This window comes from Anarrhichthys ocellatus, unplaced genomic scaffold (genome assembly GCF_004355925.1).
Source record: "Anarrhichthys ocellatus isolate YVR2014 unplaced genomic scaffold, GSC_Weel_1.0 scaffold76, whole genome shotgun sequence".
Classification (NCBI taxonomy): domain Eukaryota; kingdom Metazoa; phylum Chordata; class Actinopteri; order Perciformes; family Anarhichadidae; genus Anarrhichthys; species Anarrhichthys ocellatus.
In genome coordinates this window covers 861,787-883,072 of record NW_022280106.1, presented here as the reverse complement: position 1 = coordinate 883,072, position 21,286 = coordinate 861,787, and the positions used below count along the sequence as shown (strand labels likewise).

The 21,286-nt window shown below is 41.1% G+C and overlaps 1 pseudogene; it reads right to left on the bottom strand.

The window, feature by feature from the left end:
- Positions 1 to 887: 887 nt before the first annotated feature.
- Positions 888 to 19,710, bottom strand: LOC116397948 (myosin heavy chain, fast skeletal muscle-like; annotated as a pseudogene).
- Between the last annotated feature and the right edge of the window lie 1,576 nt (positions 19,711 to 21,286).

Here is a 21,286-nt window from a genome sequence, read left to right as displayed (position 1 = left end):
CATTCAGACAGAAAGCTCATTCAAACTGAGTGTCTCAGACAAATGACATTTCTGACTTTGAGACACTGACAGAGAAACAACAGAGTAAATGGGCGACCGTGGCTCACTGGGTAGAGAGGGTCGTCCGGTAACTGCAAGGTCGGTGGGTCGATCCTTGGCTGCTACGCGTCCTGTGTCGAAGTGTCCCTGAGCAAGACACTGAACCGCTAACTGCTCCCCCGGTGCTTCTCAGGTGCAGCCCACTGCCAATATACAGGGATGGGTCAAATGCAGAGAACTTATTAGTCCCCACTGTGGGACTAATAAGGATAAAAAATAAAGAATCCCTCTGTCTGGTGTGCTAAACAAACAGGATGGAGTGACGCAGCTAAATATATGCTTCATCCGAAGAGTCTCTGCAGCCGTCTCTGTGATTATTGGTCTAATTGTGGATAATTCACTGCTAGCATTAGGTATTGCATGTAGCTGAGTGACAGTGAAGAGGACGGCTATTTTAACTCAGAATGTAAATGTCAGCAGGCATTCTGCTGGGATCTGCCTTGATCTCTGCAAACAGATGCTCAAATTAAATGCAAACTGCCCACACAGAGGGACTTACTCTCCTTCTACCAACCCGATTATCTGCTACTCTGACTGGCCCGTTAGCACTACAACACTACTAATCTGTTAAGGCATCAAGGACTATGATAAATACTCAGCATCCATTGATTTTGTTACTCACAAACATGTCTGGCTGTACAGTATATCTAATGAAAGAAAACAGTGTCACAGACAAAGCTAATGCTTCACACCACTTTATTCAACTAACATCTCACAGCAAAACAACTCTTGGGAGCCTCTACTTGTACTAAGAACTTAGAGGATGTCTTCTGTCATCGCTGCAAGGACTACTCAGATTCAGCAGCCTGAGACAGGAGGAGAGGACGGAGAGGACAGGACAGAGAGGAGAGGAGAGGAGAGGATGGAGAGGACAGGACAGAGAGGAGAGGAGAGGATGGAGAGGACAGGACAGAGAGGAGAGGAGAGGAGAGGAGAGGAGAGGAGAGGACGGAGAGGACAGAGAGGAGAGGACGGCGAGGACAGAGAGGAGAGGACGGAGAGGAGAGGACAGAGAGGAGAGGAGAGGACAGGACAGAGAGGAGAGGAGAGGAGAGGAGAGAGAGGAGAGGACGGAGAGGACAGAGAGGAGAGGAGAGGAGAGGACGGAGAGGACAGAGAGGAGAGGACGGAGAGGAGAGGACGGAGAGGACAGAGAGGAGAGGACAGAGAGGAGAGGAGAGGAACGAAGGCAAGGAAAGAAAAAAAAGGAAAGAAAAGGAAAGAAAACAAACAATTTATTTTAATATTAAAAACATCCTACCGTCTTCAATTCATGGACATACAGTAAACATGTAACCATTTAGCTTTCTGAAATAGGTGTTCTCCTGGAAATGAAGCTCCAGTGTAAGTTCAGTCAGGAAGACGATACTCTTGCATGCCTAAGCCCGTAGTTTATTTCTCAAACATCTGCCAATCACTCTTCATGCATGAACACTCATTATTTCGTGCTGTCATTGTTCAGGGCTGTCAATCATGATATCAGCTGTTCATCGTTGGCCTATACATCGTTGGCCTATCATCTAGCTGCTGTCTCTTTTTAAATATGATCGTCTCTCTACCTTCAGTACGTTCATGCTGCTGTTATGCACCCCTTCACCTCTCCACCCAGTCTTCATCAGATCCATCATCTTCATCAGCTTCATCATTCTATCAGCCTCATCAGCCACCACCGTCCCCAATGTCTGGACTCCACGGGGGGTTTATCTTCTGCTGCTCAGGGCAGACGGCCCTCCATTACAAATCTCCCTGTAGAGTCCATGCGCCAAAGACTCTGAAGACTTTATCATCACATATCTGTTTATAATCAATTATTATCTTTTCTTCATCTGACTTGTCTCTCCTGATTGAAACTCAGATCCACTTATTTCAGTGTCTTAATCCTTGCTGCATACCATATCCTCTATATGTGCACTGTCTGCCACCATTGATGTTTACTATGGCATTCTTATCCATGTGGCAGCCGCCATTGTGTTGGCACATTTGTGCTGTGGACGGACCGCTAGGAAGCACAACAGAAAGCCACCCACACACTGGACAGCTATACCTTTGTTGTTTTTGTAAAAGGAAAAAATTGCGAACTCTCGACCACGTTGCTTCAAATTTGTGAAAGGCATGCAACCAGTCAAACAGGTAAATAGTAGTAAATGACCTGTTCAAAGTACATAGCATGGAAAAGTGATTCATTATGCTGTCAATAAAAAAGCAGTTTATCCAAAGGTACTTTAGATACAAGAAAGGAAAGAGTGTTGTTATTGATGTGTTGTGATTCATTTGGTAGGTTTGTATTGATAGACATTTGTTTTTACCTATATGATGTATTTTTTATTTCTTTGATCTAGTTTATTGTTTTATTAATGATGTTAAACATGTTCTTAATAATTGTATTGCTCTGACACAGGAAGCCAGAATGCTTCCCAATAAAACAAAGTCAACTATAAATGTATCAACTGTTACCTTTCCGAACTCTCTGCTCTTGGTTTTCATCTTGTTGACCTGGGACTCAGCAATGTCTGCTCGCTCCTGTGCCTCTTCCAGCTCATGCTGCACCTTCCTTAGCTTAGCAAGCTGAGTATTAGCCTGCTCCTCCTGTTGCCCAAAAAAAGTAGTAAGCTATAATCATGATTTAAAAAAAAAAAAAAGTTGTTGCAGTCAACAAATCTTACAGCTTCTTCATTCTGCCGTTTGTATGCCTTGACTTTGAGTTGCAGCTTGTCCACTAGGCCCTGCAGTCTCAAAACAGTCTTCTTGTCCTCTTCAGTCTGGTAAACGAGCTCCTTCACTCGCCTCTCATATTTACGGATTCCCTTGATTGTATCAGCAGCTCTTCTTTGTTCACTCTCCACTTCAGCTTCCAGTTCACGCACCTACGAGAAAAAGTCAAACCCCAAAAATAAAACCTCAGCTGTGATTTTTGCTGTCAATAATGCTACATTACTCTCCTATGGACAATAATCCTATGTGATACCCGAGCTTCCAGTTTCTGGAGCTGTTTCTTGCCCCCCTTCAAAGCCAGGTTCTCAGCCTCATCCAGGCGGTGCTGCAGATCCTTCACAGAGACCTCCAGGTTCTTTTTCATCCTCTCCAGATGACTGCTGGTGTCCTGCTCTTTCTTCAGCTCCTCTGCCATCATGGCTGCCTGCAAGAAAACAGCAAGTTAAACTGGTGTTTGATTTATAATTTGTCATAACAAATACTAGATGAATGTACATTATCAAGCTGGACCTGACAAGAAAAGGAAAAGAAAGAGTTTGTATGATCTGGATCTCTCAAAAGCATTCAACGCTGTCTTTAAGTGGCTTAGAAATTATGTTAACATCAATGGTATATAATCTAAGAGAGCAATGATACAGTGTGAGGTACCACAAGGTTCCATTTTAGGACCCTTATTGTTTCTTATACACATAAACGATGTTGCAGCAGTGTCAAACACTATAGTTCCAATATTATTCGCAGATGATAACAATCTGCTTATCTCCAATAAAAATTAGACAGTACTCATTAAAGAGGCAACTACTGGAGTTGTTGCATATTCAAAATGGTGTCAGACAAATGAATTGGCATAATGGGTAACAATCTAAATTTAGGATATTTGCAGGGAGGAACGTTGGCGGTGAAGAAATTACTTACATTAACTACATTTCTTAGGATCTTGATTGATGACAAACACACTGAAAGATCATATTAGCTTTGTTTGCAACAAGGTTAGCTAATCTCTGACATTCTTCAAATGTGTACCTTTGTCTTTAAAGTGAAGTACACAAGTACAGACATGCCAGTAAACTTCAAAAGGTTTTTTATTTCTATCTCACCTGCACATTTTATTTTTATTTATTTTTTCTTTGCCTGAACTTTCCTTTAAATTAAAGTGCAAATAAAACAAACAAAGAACAGCAACCATAAAGAACAGGCTACATAATAATCGTCACTGTTTCTTATAGCTATTAATCACGCTGTATAAAACTGTAAGATCTAAATATAATTAGAGGTAAAAGTAAAGAAGTGTATAATATTTACATCAGTGATTGCCTTCTTGGCTTTTTCCTCTGCATTGCGAGCCTCTTGGATTGCATCCCCCACTTCGCCCTGCAGCTGGCTGACATCTGCATCCAGCTTCTTCTTGGAATTGAGGAGACTGGTGTTCTGTAGCCAAAGGACAACTAAAGCTAGGTTTTGTAATGTTGAGAAACCAGCAAGAGTACGCTAGATTTTAGAAATGATGCAACCGAAACACTCAACTAAGTGTTACCAACTCTTTTCCAATGAAAATAGCTCGCAGCATTAGCTACAAAAGTTGCTTAATCTAGCTAGAAAGTCTCCAAGTCATCAACACTGTCAGTTCGTCCTTTGAGGCTTCCCTCCAAAGCCCCTCCCCCATAATGATCATAATGAACATGAACAACAAACATGGCTGTTGTGACTCCTCACAGAAACAAGCTAGCAGCTTTTGGAAGACGAGATTGAACGGGTTTATTAAATTCCTGCGACAGCCACAGATACCAGATTTTTTGTTTTGTTTGATTCATTGATTGCTGTCTAGAAACAGGAGGCCATTTCTGCTGAGTGAAGCCGATGCGGAAGTGTCTGAAGCTTGCTATCTGACCATCAGGGGGCGACTCCTCTGGTTGTATAGAAGTCTATGAGAAAATGACTCTACTTCTCTCTTGATTTATTACCTCAGTAAACATTGTAAACATGAGTTTATGGTCTCAATCTCTAGTTTCAAGTCTTCTTCAATACAGCATGATGTTCATTTAGTAAATTATGGTCCATTTAGAGTCAAATAGAGCAGTGTTTTTCAACCTTTTCTGAGCCGCGGCACATTTTTTACATTAAAAAGATCCTGCGGCACACCAACAACCAAAAAGGTTACAAAATGACACCTTTTAGCATAATACAGCATATGTATATGCTAGGGGTGTCAAACTCAATCACAGAGAGGGCCCACAATTGGGACAACGTTGAGGGCCAAACAGGGTCAACATTTAATAAACAAGATAGAAGGGATATTGGACAAAGTGCAAAAAAAGTGCAGATGTTTGGCATCCTTTCTTGGCTGTCAGTTCATTAATGTCTGGGGTTAGGTTCTGTGCTGTGGAAACCCTTAACATGGAGTGAAGGTGTGCATCGGTGAGACGACTCTGGGTTTTTGGTCATCTTCATCACAGAGAAAAGCTGCTCACACAGGTATGTGCTTCCAAACATGCTAAGCATTTGAGCAGCATGTAGGTGGAGTTGAGGCATCGTTTCGGGGATGAAGCTTGGAAACTGTGCAGCGCCCACAGAGTCATACTTTGCCTTGAGTGTGTCATTACACTGGAGGTGTATCAGCTCCATTTGGATGTGCACAGGTGCTCTTTCCACGTCAACTGCAAACGGATCGTTGAGTTATCAGTAAATCAGTAAAATGCACAGTCGGGAACACAGCGGTGGAGACACGGTTTGGAAACACGGAAAGTGACCCAAGTTTCCTTGCTGCATCTGAGTCTCCCACAGGCGCAGCTTGGCTTGGAAAGCTCTCACAGCATCATACATGTCTGTGAGTCTCTGTGCTTTCTCGCAGGTTCCCGTGGATACTGGTTATACCTGGACCCTGGTCTTGCCTCCTGCCGTGGTTCTGTTATATGCATTGAATGTGTTGTAACTGTGTTGTTATGCTGCTCATTCTGTACACATGACATCTATTGCACTTCTGTCCATCCTGAGAGAGGGATCCCTCCTCTGTTGCTCTCCCTAAGGTCTCTCCCTCTTTTCTCTCTGTTAAAAGGAGTTGTTCCTGTTCTGTTGTGTGGGTTCCGGGACAGAGGATGTCACATGTGTACAGATTGTAAAGCCCTCTGAGGCAAATTTGTATTTTGTGATTTTGGGCTATACAAAAATAAATTGAGTTGAATTGTGATCACACATGTCTGTGATCACACATGTCTGTGATCACACATATCTGTGATCACACGTCCCCATCCCTGAAGCTGGAGGTTTAGCGCAGTGAGATGCTTCGTTATGTCGCACAAAAAGGCCAAAAAGGAGCTCTGTGGTGTGGCGGGCCAGTTATGATAGACATATGGTATTTTCTCGCGGGCCAGATATATAATTGTACCGAGGGCAGGATATATGCCAATTTAATGACAAGTCTCTCAATTTGTTGATCCATACTAAGGTTTGCATCTGGGTTAGAATGTTGTCCAGGGCCCAGTTCAGAGTCTGCACTTTTCCTTTTCAAATATTTCTCCATCGCTGTTCGTCTTGTCACCGCAACGTCTCCCATCATTTAATTCTACGGTCTTAGATTAACAAGGCCATTATTGCGCTATCTACTGCCACCAACTGGTATGGAAGAGTATTTCATTACTTAGCCAGCCACTATATTGCAGCTCAGATGCTCAACAATGGCAAAGTATTTGCAGCAACTAAATAATGTTTTTTTGGACTGATTAAGTGAAATTGGACATTTTCCCACAGCACACCTGACAATCTCTCACGGCGGCACAGTGGTTGAAAATCATTGAAATAGACCATAAAGCAGGGTATGCTTTAGGACGGGCTTACTGTGATTGACAGGTCGCTACCGCTGCCAGAGCCGTATATGCCGTCTTTACTTCACTCCTCTGCATTCCAAATATGGTAACTTCTGTTCATTGGTTGCAAAAACAACAAGTTGGCGACGGCAAAATGGCAGTCCACAAACCAATGGGTGACGTCACGATGACTATGTCCACTTCTACATACAGTCTATGTCTAGAAATCATGAATAAAAGGTGACTTATCCTTCACAAAGTTATGTAACGTTAGCAAGTTCTAATGTTCACTCTCTTTTCACTCTGTTTTGGTCTCCACCAACTGCTGTCCCGTTAGATTCAGATGGCCCTCATTAATACGTTGTAATATTGCTGCTCACCTGAGAGTGCAGTAGCCCTACTCGCTCACAGGCATCAGCCAGTTCTTGTTCAGCTAATTTGCGGCTTCTTTCCGACTGTTCAAGAGCAGCTCTGAGCTCCTCCACCTCTGCCTGCATCAGGCTGCTCCTGCGCTCCACAATGGCCATCTGCTCCTTGAGGTCCTCCTGGCTCCGCAGTGCCTCATCCAGGTGAAGGGTTTGTTCCTGCAGAGAGACCGGCAGGAACAAGTTGATTTACCTGAAAAGTCTTTTAATTAAGAGCTAATAACCCTGTGTTAAAGCTGCCAATGCACAATAATTCACTTTGAGGTGGGGCTGCATGTTCCTCAGCTGCTTCTGGGCTTCAGCTGCCTGTCGATTGGCGTGGCTCAGTTGGATCTCAATCTCATTGAGGTAAGACTCCATCTTCTTCCTGATTCTCATGGCATCGTTCTTGCTGCGTGTCTCTGCATCTAAGGCGGACTGCATCGTTTCCACAATGTGCTGGTGGTTGCATTTCTGCTGCTCAATCTCCTCATCCTTCTCAGCCAGCCTACGATCTACCTCTCCTTTGACTTGAGTGAGCTCCAGCTGGATACGAAAAATTTTGGTTTCATCATGTTCCAGTGAAGCCTTGGGTACAGATAAAAATAAAAATACATCAACAAACAAGAATCAGCCAAAAAAATGTATATATCATAATAATTTCTTTATATTACGTGAAGTTACCTCAGCTTCCTCCAAAGCGGTCTGGATCTCTATCTTCTCAGTCTCACTTTGTTTCTTAGTCTTATTCAGCTCATGAATGACTTTGCCATTGTCTCCAAGTTGTTCAGTCAAATCAGAGATTTTCTCTAAAAATATAACACATTTCTTCAATTTAACAACCAAATAAATGAACAAACAATGCACAACTGTCTAGTCTTTTCTTCTTGCCTCGTGAGAAAGCGATATAAATTGACATGTGAACATAACATTCATATAAAATCATCCTTGTCCATTAGTGCTCATTCAAAATCAAACATGTTTTTAGAACCATTATTATTTTTACATTAATGTGCGTACGTTGCAGGTTTTTATTCTCTCGTTTGAGGACCTCGAGATGCTCCAAAGCTTCATCATAAGAGTTCTTCATTTTGAAGAGCTCAGTGCTGAGCGAGCGAAAATCTTTCTGTGATCCATCCAGCTCAGCCTGACTCTCTTCATACTTCTGCTTCCACTCATACAGAATCTAAGAAGACACAAAATATTGGTTTGGATATGGATGATTTGTCTATACTTAATTTCAACTTTTTATGCTGTGTCTTTGTAGGCGATGACACAAATCATAGCTATCAATGATCATGCTAATAACCTGGCTATTCTGTACTGCAAACAAACTTCTGTTGCTGCATGAAATGGTCACCCCACGTCATTTCCTTATGACCTACTACATAACAGGTGTAGCAGAAAATATAAAAGCTTTCATTCCCTGGATAGCTTAAACTGTATAGAGTCACTGGTATGTTGGTATGTTGGCTTATATAAATCAACTTATATAAGCTTACATAAATCAACAAGTGCAACAAGCCCCACAGACTGAATGACAATGTTGCTGACTGTTAGCATCTGAGGCTTGTTGTGAGTATTTAGCACCATTCACGTTACCTTATCAAAGCTTCTCTGCTTTTTGTCCAGGCCAGCTGCTTGAGCATTTGCCCTTTCCACATCAGCCATGAGGTCCTCCACCTCTCCTTGCAGCCTTTCCTTCGTCTTCTCCAAAGACGAGCACTTGGCATTCACAGCCTCAATGGCCTCCTCAGCCTCCTGCAGACATTGGGCAAGCTTTTTCCTGAGCAAAACAAAATGATTTATGAGCCAATATTGTCATTTTCTTACATTGCAAATATCCCATTTCTTACGTTTTTATATGTATTTCTTATCTATGTGTATAAGAAAAACTCTTACTTGGCTTCCTCCAGTTCATCGTTGCGCTGGATGGCATCAGTCTCATATTTGGTTCTCCACTGGGCCACCTCACTGTTGGCCTTAGAAATTGCTCTTTGGAGCTCAGCCTTGGCCTCCTGCTCCTCCTCAAACTGCTCCCTTAGCAGATCACAGTCATGACGGCTAGATTGGAGAGCGTGAGCGAGGGCATTCTTCGCCTAAAAGATAGGCAGATCTGACTTTTAGTTGAATTTATCTGATGGCTCTTGTGCTAAGCTAAACTACTGGTGAATTCCAAAAATAACTGACTATTTCTTTAAACGTCCATGGTGGCCACAAGTGTGAAATGAAACCCAGTGAAAAAGGCCAAATCTGTTAACCTAGCTGAGCCTCCAATTTCAAACAACCTAGAAGCCTCTGGCAACCTCGGTAAGATAATTAATGTCACAGGCATTGAGTAGTTGTATAAAGTGCTCCAATGAAACAAACCTTTGTTTCTTCTCCAACGTGCCTCTTCAGCTCCTCAACCTGCTGAGTGAAGGCAAGCTTAGCCCTCAATGTCTGAGAGAGTATCGCTTCTTTCTCCTGGAGAAGACGAGAGAACTCCCCTGATCAAGGGGTTTTAGAAAACAAGGTAAAAAAAGAGAGAAAAGAGTTGAACTCCAGAAGTCTATTTAAAATGATTTGACTACGTACCATTTTCATTCTGAAGTCTTGCCCTTTGAGCATTTATTTCAGTGATCAGACGAGTGTTCTCATCATGTTTCTTCTTGTATCCACTCAGTTGGTATTTCAGAGAGTGACACAACTTCTCATTATTAATCTGTAGTATTGATAACAATAATGAATGAAAACTTGATTTACCATGTTGTATTGATCACATACTCTCTCTATATGGGTCTAGCTTACCTTTGCCTTGACCGTGACCTCTATGTTGCTGGTCAGGTCATCAATCTCCATCTTGTACTCATTCTTCTCCTTCTCCAGCTTCTGTTTGACTCTCTGTAGGTTGTCAATCTGCTCTCCCAGCTCAGCCACACTGTCAGCATGTTTCTTTCTTAGAACTGCAGCGGTGGCCTCGTGGTGAAGGGTCGACTCTTCCAGGTCTCGTCTCAGTTTCTGACACTCGACCTCTCGCTTTTTGTTCATCTCTATCTGAGTGGCGGTTGCTCCTCCAGCGTCTTCCAGCCTCTCACTGATCTCCTCGAGCTCCCTGGAGAGATCAGACCTTTGCTTTTCCACCTTGGCCCTGGCGGCACGCTCCACTTCAATCTCTTCTTCCAGCTCTTCAATGCGGGCCTTGGTAAAGCAATAAAAACCTGAGATCATTCATTGGCTTGCAGTACATTTTCCGTTGACCCTCCAGTTGTTTAAGTACCTGAAGCTCCTTGATCCTCTTCTGAGATTGCACAGCCACACTCAGCTCATCTTCAATTTTGGACACAAGTTGGCTGAATTCAAAGTCTTTCCTGTCATGCAAAACCATACCATAAAATTAGAGCATATGTTATGTACTTATGATTATGCTTAGACACTGCTGCACCGGTTCATACTTTTTAAGGCGCTCCTCCCATTGTTGGTTGTCATTTTCCAAATCTATTATGGATTCTTGAGTTAGTTTCAGATCTCCTTCAAGCTTCCTTTTGGCTCTCTCAACTTCCAACCGGATCTTCTTCTCTTGTTCCAGAGAGCCTTCAAGCTATCACACGGAGAGTGAAATTAGTAAGTCATATATGATATAGTTTCAAAGAGGTAATGTCCATAGCTTACATCATCAACTTGTTGCTCCAGCTTGATCTTGGCTTTGGCCAGACTGTTGACTTTGTCTTCCTCTGCTTGCAGGTCATCTAGTGTCTGCTGGTGAGCATCCTGCAGGGCCAGCTTCTCCTTGGATAACTTGCTGATGGTATCATCAAGAGATGATATTTCTTCAGCTAGATTCTTCACCTGAATGTGTAAAAAGACGTAAATTTGTTTGTAAATACTTGGGTTGCTAGGTTTGGTGTTCAGATGACAACCAAGCAGAAACACACCTTGTTCTCAGTGGCATGTTTTTCCTTCTCCACCTTAGCCAAGGTAAGCTCCAAGTCATCAATGTCTTTCTTTAACTCAGAGCACTCGTCCTCCAGCTTCTTCTTTTTGGCGGTCAGTTCAGCGTTCACCTCCTCCTCATCCTCCAGTCTCTCGTTGAGTTCTTTGGTTTTGGCTTCCAACAAAATCTTGTTCTTAATCAGCCCCTCACATCTTTCCTCTGCATCTGCCAGACTCTCACTTTCCTGTGTAATAAAAGAAACACAATTTGCGTTTATGTAGCATGTAGTTCTACTTTCTTACGACTTACTTAAACAGCTACTGACAATACTGTATTTTCTCTACTCACAGATTGAATCTGCAGACACAAGTCTTTCTTCTCCTGGAGCAGGGAAACCATTTTGGCTTCCAGTTCCTTCCTCTTAGCCTCAGCTTTGACTAAATCCTCCTTACACTTGGCAAACTCCACTTTTATGTTGGCAATCTCCTTCTCAGTCTCAGCACTCCTCAAGAGTGGCTTGATCTTGAAGTAAAGCTTCATCCATGGCCAGTGTTTTACATTCATGAAAGAGCGAATGTTGTACTGGACAATGTATACAGATTCTCTGAAAAGATGGAGCTTGTTCTTATACGTATTTTTTATTGAAATACATTGCAACTAAGCAGCAAACATGAAATGACCTACGGTCTTTAATGTACATGTGACTGATGATCTGTGATCCCAATTATAATTCTGATTACCTCCTTTCCGTCATTTTCTGAAAGTCCTTCCTTTTGAGAAAGCCACGACACAAAGTTTGAGTAATGGTGATGAGAGAGGCCAGTTTTTCATCCCTCATCTCTTCCAGTAAACCCAAGAGACCTGCTTTAAAGAATACCTACAGGAAATAGAAATTTGGGCATATGCTCAGATACTCTTTAATACTACATCAATAAACCAGTTTTTACATCCATTTCATATAACAGCTTCAACATGCTTGAAACGGTTGGTATAAGGTAGTATGATATGTCATCAGCAAAAGCGTTTCTACGTGTTCCGAAAGTCTACACTTGAAGGTGCTGCAAAAAGCCGGCCATCATAGCCTTTTCTGACTGCATCACACAGGCCCCCACACTCTCCAAGAACTTTGTGCCTGTAGAGTGTCCTTCTAATCTAATTTTAATGCAATGAACAATATAAGAGGGAATAGTGGTGTGCACTTTACAGAGGGCCTGTTCCGAACACTTACAAAAATTGACGGACACAGCCCAGGTTTCCAGATATTGTTCGACGAGCCACTCAAGAATTGAAATTAAAAAAAAAATTACCTTAGTATGCCCAAAATTATACTGTGTGTGATCCACATCGATAGACCCCAAGAGCTTCTCAGCAGCTTTCTTGTTGTCAATGAATTGTCCCTCAGGTATCACACTAGCATTCAGTACTTTGTACCTACAAGAAAAAATGAAGTAAAGTTAGTTGTTTTTATTTGTCACCAACCCATTCTACTGCTTCTTACCTTTGCTTGAAATCCCCATACAGGATCCTACTTGGGTAGCCCTTCCTGCAGATCCTGATTCCTTCCAGCACGCCATTACATCGCAGCTGGTGGATAACCAGATGGTGTTGCATAATCCCTAAAATTTAGCCACATTATAATCAAGCTGCTTGAGATACTATTGAAATGCTCTGATAAAGATAAAGAACTGAAATACCTGGAGTTTTAGTTTCATTTGGAATCAGACATCTAACAAAGTGAGGATGGGTTCTCTTGAGATTTGTCATGAGCTTTCCCAGGTTTTCCTGTTCAAGATTATCAGTGTCAATAGTTTCTTATAACCATTGTATCAAAGTTAAATTCTTTTTTACAAAACGTGATATTATTTTACTATGCAGTTACCCTGAAGAGGGCTGACACAGTCTGGAAGGATGAGCCCTTCTTCTTTGCTGCTTTCTTTACAGTGGTACCACTTCCTCCACTAGGGTTTTCTAAAGGAACAAATGTTTCATCAACATTATAAGGCTGAACAGAAGGGCCTTTAAAGGAGATGTAGTAAACATTCTGAACAGTTATTATCTAAAGATACAGCAGAATAATATCTACCTGATCAGAGAATGAAGTTGCTTTCTCTTCTTTGTAGACATAGCTGGGCCAGTCATGCTTTTAGTGAAATATCAGTGCATGTGAATGGGCCACACTAGTTAGCTCTGCATTGCTCTCATAAGGCGGTCCCCGCTGATAACACCGTCCCGACTGACGATGTTGTGTAGTGCCCACCCTCAGGTTCCCCCTCAGGGGAAACAGGCAACACTGTTCGCTATGAGCCGCTGGTCAACATGTTGAAAGCCGTTGAGAGGTAATCAAAATGCTCTCAATCTCAGATCTTGCACTCTTGAAGGTGCTTACTTCCAAATTCACAGCACATTTAGGATTTAAGGATAGCCTCTGCACAGCTCTCAACATGGTGACAGCTGAGCAGAGCTACGACACTGTCGGTCAGGGCCGCGTTATTAGAGGTAACAGTGCAGAACAGCGAGCTAGTGGGACACACATGAGCGCACCGCCGGACCGGCTATGTAAACAAAGCACGGAGGAACTTGGATTACAACACACACAGAGGGTGTGAAATTTCATTCTCTGCTCAGGTAACAATTACTCCACTATTTTTAGAAATTAGTTGCTTGCTATATATTTATTATGTATACATATATATATAATGCACTGGCCCCTTTAAATGAAAGAAATGTTCAGAATCTAAACAGATCTTACCATCAGATGAAGAATAGGTAGAATAGAGGGAAGCCAGTAGTTTGAGGCTGGCTTTCTGGTAGAGCTGGACTACAGTGTCATTCAGGGGGTCCTTGTTCTTGTCCAACCAGCCTGTGATGCTGTAGTCCACAGTGCCAGCGTAGTGCACTAGGGAGAAGTGAGCCTCAGCCTTGCCTTTGACAGGCTTGGGCTTCTGAAAGTTGTTTGATTTTCCAAGATGTTGGTCATACAGCTTGCTTTTGAATGTGGTGTCTGATGCCTTGGGAAACATACACTCCTCTTCAAGGATAGAAAAGATGCCCATTGGCTGTTGAAGACAAAAAATGCTTAACACAAACAACACTGAGCATTTGTTTCTATACAATACTTGAATAAACCAACCTTTTCAATAAGCTCTATACAAGCAGCCAAGTCCATTCCAAAGTCAATGAACTCCCACTCGATGCCTTCCTTCTTGTACTCCTCTTGCTCCAGCACAAACATGTGATGGTTGAAAAACTGTTGCAGTTTTTCATTGGTGAAATTGATAAACAGCTGTTCCAGACTGTTATACTGCAAAACAAATCATTTACTGTAGAGCATGCATTCATTATAAAATTACATTAGACACACTGATTAATAACAACTTACATCAAATATTTCAAACCCAGCAATGTCCAAGACTCCGATAAAGAACTGCCTGGGTTGCTTGGTGTCTAGCATCTGATTAATGCGGAGTACCATCCACATGAACATCTTCTCATAGACCGATTTGGCCAAAGCACCAATAGAATTGTAAACCTGCACAATGACAAGCGGCAGTGAGCACTTTGGAGCAGAATAATTTCCATAGCACATTTATTATCACCTCATAAAGTTATTATGGTGAACATCGACAGTATTCTACATATCCAGCAGACACAGAGCAACATTATCATTCATTTGGAGTCTTGTTTTCTGGTGTTCTGATGAATGTAAGTCCTGTATTCACTATCCTATAAGCTCTCTTTTGGTCTCCACCAACCTCTCAGAAAATGTTCTGGCTCCTTAGTTGCTAGATGTTTGAACTTCTTTCACAAGGAAGTTGCTAACTTTGTCTGTTGGCCATCTGTTATTACAAAGGTAGGGTACTGCTGGTTTTCAGGTGAACAGAATTTTCAAGCCTTAAAACCAAAACAACGTCAACATTCTCAGTAGAGTTTGGTGGTAAGTCTATGCAGGTTCACTACTTATAGCGTGAGCTACCACATTACTCAAGAATGGAGGAAGGGAATTGATCGATGATGATAAGCAATAGAGTTCTGCAGGGATGACGTATTTTTTAGGCTAACGCTTAAGTTAGCATCATACTGGTTCTCTTGACAAAAAAACCAATGTGAATTTTTCATTGAGTTTTGGAGAATATAAACTCTGTGGCCAACACAAGTTTATGACACTTAAATGTTTTGTTCAGCAAAATATTCTTCTAGGATTTTTAAGCGTAAATAAAATCGGAAGAAATGAAAAGGTAACGCTATAAACAAACTACACCACCACTAAGCTAAAGGCAGACTAGTGTTTGGCGTGATGACATTGTGTAGTCTCCTTCAGCCAGTTGTTAGAAAACTGCCTTTTTAAAACACATAAAAGCTTCACATTTCACGAGAGAGGTATTTACTGATGTACTATATATCGCAGAACAAAATGTTAAAATATCTTAAGCTTGTGTTAACCACAGTCCTTCAGTCTGTCTAACTAAAATGCAATTTTAAAAACCCGTTGACTTTGAGACGACAGAACGGAAAGTGCAAAAATGCCAACTCATTTGAACTCATCTTTTAGGACTCATTCCTATAGCACTCTCTATGGAGATCAAGAGACAGGAATAGATGTGTATTTGGATGTCTGTGGAGCCAACCTTCATGCTAAAAGCGAAACCCGCTCACTTTTTAGTGACCCAATCAAATGCGAAGGATTTGATTTAAATCCCTCTTGTAACTGTACATCGCTCAAATATTCTGTTTTACTGGTAAAAAACGGTGCAGTTTTGTGCTGAACTTAAAGACGCTCTAATTTCTATTTCAATTTAATTTATTTTTGTATTGAAAATGCTTTCTAAATTTAGAATTACATTAGGAAGGGATAACTATCTGGCCAGAATCAAAAAGGGGAACAATTGCAGCAATTTAGTTTACATGCATGTACAAATGGGCATGCAAGCATTGTTTTAAGACAGACTTTTCCAGAACTAAAGGATGTGATGGTCACATGCATGCTGTTCCAGTTTTACAGTACTAAAATAAACTTTTGCATGTGCATTAAATAATGTAAAAGTCCTAACACCTTACATTGGATTTTTTTTACAGTTCTTCATTCCAACACTAATGTACCTGCTGAACAGTCTGTCCTTTGGTCACATACTCATTCCCAACCTTCACTCTCGGGTAACATAGGGCTTTCAGCAGGTCTGCAGAGTTCAGACCCATCAGGTAAGCTGCTTTGTCAGCCACTGATCAAAGAAAAAGATCAAGTTAGAAAACTATACAGCAGAGTGTGATAGAAGAGAAAAATAAGTCCCAAACTGGGGATAATGTGGAGCGGTGGATAGATCCCTTTGAGGACACCTGAACCCGACCAACATGTCCTTTTGGAGGAGTTTGAGGACTCACTGGCAGACTTCCATCCATAACCCTGGCAGAGGTCACTAAGGTAGTCAAAAAGCTCCTCAGATATTTATCAATACATGTTTATCGTATTCAATGTTTGATATAATTAGCCGAACCACAGATAAAGGATTCGAATAAAGTGTCACTTAACAGACTATCACCATTAAAAGACCAAAAAAAGAAATCCAAAGATTGTGGCAGAATCCTAAGAATAACAGTTACCCTCTGTCCCATCTGGTTCTGCCTGCTCTTCTCTCTGCTTCTGCTTGAACTTCATATTCCCATAATGCATCACAGCACCTGTTAGCTTGTAGATGCCAATCCTCTCCTCTCCAGTGAAGCCTAGTGTGTCGATAGCTCTCTGAAAGTACATCATAACAGGTCTGATGTCAGTCTCAGTGCATGTTTGCAGTGATTAAAAAGAAAAAGATTGAAAGGATGACTTACATCTGTGGCCATTAGTTCTTCACTGTCATCAATACTGGCCACGCTGATCTCCCCCTGGCTAACAAATGGGAAGTCGTATGGGTTGGTGGAGATGAGGAGAGTCTCTGGATGGAAAATAATGTGCAAGTCAAATCCAAGTCTGACAATAAACGATAGATTTGCTGAAACTGTAACACTGTCCTGCAATATGTTACCTATGAGCTCAGGCTTCTTGTTGGACATGACCTGGTAGAAAATATGGTAACTCCTCTCTGCAGACAGCTGAAACGTGACTCTGGATTTTTCCAACAAATCTACAAAAAGAAACAAGACTGACTTAAACTGAAGACTCTCACTAAATATTACCTATATCTCCATTGTATTGTAACTCACAAGTTTCAATATCAGCAGAAGCCAGTTTTCCTGTGGTTGCAAAGTGGATTCTTATGAATTTGCCCTGAAAAAAAAATATATATATATACGTATATATCATTAATGTCAGAAATGAAGTGACAAATCAGAAATGAGCATTGACAAAGTTTCTATCTTTTCACTCACAAAACGTGAGGAATTATCATTTCTGAGAGTTTTCGCATTTCCAAAAGCCTCAAGCAGTGGGTTAGCAGAGATGATCTGGTCCTCCAGATTCCCCTACAGCAACCAAAAGAACAACATACAATATGACAAATGCAGATAAGAAGCGATTTGGTTACAAATATGAGATAGAAGGTTAGACCACTTGTAATACTATTTTAAAAGACTATAAAATCATTATAATCATTCATTAATTACGTGTAATTTTCCAGAGGCAGCAGCATCTTTTTTCCTGTCCCCAGACCCTGCAATTGTCGCAAAGTACTGGATGACCCGTTTGGTGTTGACAGTTTTTCCTGCTCCAGATTCTCCACTACACCACAAGAGACACACACCAGAACTGTTTCATTTCCTCTTTAAACTAAAAGCCTCAAAGATAGGCTGTAGCATTTGCATCAGCATGCAGCTTACGTGATAAGGATGGCCTGGTTTTCTCTATCTACAACAAATAACACGACAGTCATATTAGAGAGCTACCAAACTGAAAACTGAATGTAACAATAATTGTGTTAAGTTTACCAGTAAGCATGAACTGATAGGCGTTGTCGGAGATGGAGAAGATGTGTGGTGGAGCCTCCTGGCGCTTCTTGCCCCTGTAGGCCACCACCACTTCTTGGTTGTACACCGGGAGCCCCTTGTAAGGGTTCACAGTGACGCAGAACAGCCCAGAGTAGGTCTAAAACATATCAAAGCCTTCTTCATTTGCAGGTTAAAAGATGTTTAGAAGCCTCTATTAAAGTCAGACAAAATTTGTTTTGAGAAATTTACATTATTTTTAAGGCATCTTTGAATCCTTAGGTAGAACAAGCAGGCCCAATTAATGCCAGGAATTATTTGTTAACTTTCTCTTCTCCTTTGTTCAGATTTTTATTTTTATTTGTCATCTGTCCTGCACAGTATCCCAACCGTTATGTTAAAGCCACAAAGCCACACCTTAAAGAAAAATAGCATATATTTACTGCTGCCTCTGCACACAGGACAGCGTCTGAATGTCTCCAGCTCCAAGACTAAAGACACAATGTTTGTGGCTTTAGGCTGGAGGTTTACACAGACCTCTCCTCTGTATCTATGTATTTTATGTATGTTTAGTTCAGCATCTTTCACTTTGCTCTGTCATTTTCAGTCAGTCAGAGTCTGTAATATGGTTAATATGTTAATTTACAAATAATTTACCTTAGTTTATATTTATTCTGAAATATCTGTGGTCATAACCAGCAGGAGGAACGACATTACGAATAACTGCATTATTTCATTTTAAAATAATTATTCAATTTTATTATTATTTTATTGTATTAAACTGTCTGTCGGCTACCTATAAAAGGTGTTTCAGCAACATTTCATTGACTATATTTCTTTGTAGTTGGGACCTCCTTCTCATTAAAATATATCAATTTACATACTGTAAACTTGAAATAAAATTCAATAATGGCCACTTTTACAAAAGGATTTAGCTGGTTTTAATCTAAAAATCTACATATTTTGACTTCTATATCATCAAATCCATTCCTACTATGTACAAAACTTTTAAAATAATATCAAAGGGCAATAGCTGCATTGCCCTTTGTTCAGCAAATTATTATATATAGAAACTTGGAAAATGTTCCTCCTCCCCTGGAAATGTATTACAACGAGAACCACAGTATGCAACAAGCTTTACAGTACATGGATCTCAATATCAGCTTCTTTAGATTTAATTTGGTTATATAATATCACACTGTAATTTGAACACCGCAAAATACTGATGAGCTTCCAGATTGTTAAATGTAGCTGTCAGATCAAATTCTAATCCCTAGTCTTGACCTTTTACACTGAAAGTGCATAAAAAGTAGCTATTGCATAGTGCCTTTGTCAGGGCGTAGATACATCACAAAACCCTAATGTTGGTGTACATGGTGTCGGTTTAGCTCCTCTGGCATTGGGAATGGTTATCATCAACTACAGTAAGTCTTGCATTACTCACATAGATCATCCACGCTGCGTAACGCTCTTTGAGGTTGTACAGCACAGCGGCCTCATTGAGGTGGGTCATCATGGCCATGTCCTCGATCTTGTCGAACTTGGGTGGGTTCATGGGGAAGTATTCGTCTTCCTTTACTATTACAACCTGTGACGAGAGACGTGCTCTTCATCAGCAGAACAATATGGAGAGCATATGGGTGATTTACCTCGTCCACAGCTAACGTACCTGTCCTGCATTAGTTTTAATGGTTGCTTTGCTGCCATCTCTGCCTTGCAGAGTGCCTTTAACAAACATCTCTTTTGGATCCACCACATACACTGCAGTTTTAGCATCAAAGTGCCTGTTTTGGGATTCAAGCCTCTCTTGTTCGGGTCTCCTCAGGTACGGGGCAGCCTCCACAAACACACTCATTTCAGCATCAGAACTCATCTCTGCAATACACCCCAGAGGGGACTGAAAGGTCCAGGGTTAGAGGTTAGAATTGTGGTTCTAATAACTGTAGAATAAAGGATATCAGTCATCATAATCAATATCAACCCCTACCTCTGTGGGTTACAAGTCTGATAATGTATCCTCGACCTAGACACCTGAATCAGAAAGAAGATGAAAGCCTAACAGTTAAGTCAGTAACTCTCACACTCAGTGAACACAACAGTGAAACAGGAGCATGTCCTCACCAGCAGAAGTTCCAGTTGAGAAATGTGGACGCTTTAACCCTTACTGCTTTTATAAGGTCCCTCTTGGTAAATTAGGAGACACAGCAAACCCCTATATTTAGGTCAAAGCCTCTAATGAATGTGGGTGGAGAGAAGTGATTACTTTGGCATGTGATATCATGGAGATGTCACCGAGCTTTTGTTATAAATCCGAGCAACAGCAGCTCAAGAAAAGAATGAATGTCAAAGGAAGGTGACTTCTGCAAGACATCCAACGCTCACATGGATGCTGAAATGCTCCGAGCCTGCAGAGACTGACACAATGTATGTTTAGCATCTTTATTGCTGTGTTTGGAAGATTAGAACCAAACAGTATGATTAAGGATGAATCTCTACGATTAGCAGCTGTTATAGGATTTTAAACTGACATATCCAAGCCATTCTTTATAGCCTATGTGTTCACACTGGTCTATGACACACAATATGTTTTCATTTATCTAATTGATTAATTTGACCTTTATTTGATCAACACGGTCTGTTGAGAAAATGGTCTTTTCTTTTGTGTTAGCCGAAATAGCAGCATCGGTCCATACATAAATCAACACAGAACATCCACAGAATGAACAAAATAAAATGCCTGAAAGACATTCAAAGACAATAACACACATTTCTCAACAATTTAAAGCCATCTAAATAAGAATGTTTTTGTGTAATACATTTGCTGTCTTTCCGAGAGTGAGATGAGAACATTGATATCAATCTCATGTTTGTGCGTAAAGTACACAGTTGGCATCAGGATGTAAGCCTAGCTTACTGCAGCATAAAGACTGAAGGCCCCTAACCCAAAAAGCTCAGAAATGATCTTGTTTGATGCATGAAACATTGTATCACATGTTAAAACCCACCAAGACATTTTTCGCACATAACCTCCCCATAAAAACAATTTACATGTATTAATCGCTTTGTGTTGCCAATGTGAGAACGGATTGAGTAACATAACTAAAAAACTGCGACCATCCCTGATCCCTGATCCCTGCAGCTGGGAATGCTGCGCGAGGCTTCTGTGAGAGTACCCGCCTGTGAGTGCTTTGGGGCGGCGGAGGTGCTCACGGTCTGCCTCATACAATGTATTGAACTATTGTAGTCTGACCATTTCTTTATTGGGTGTTCCATAGTTTACTAGCTTCATTTAACATGGTACTGTAAACTATGATTATCTGACACAGTTACTTAGTTACTAGCCAATACTATCAGTCGGCCTGCAACATGGTTTATTACAGTACAACAGTTACCATGGTTAAACTAGAATTTTGGAACTTTTTAATTTAATCTTTCAACATTTTGTGTTT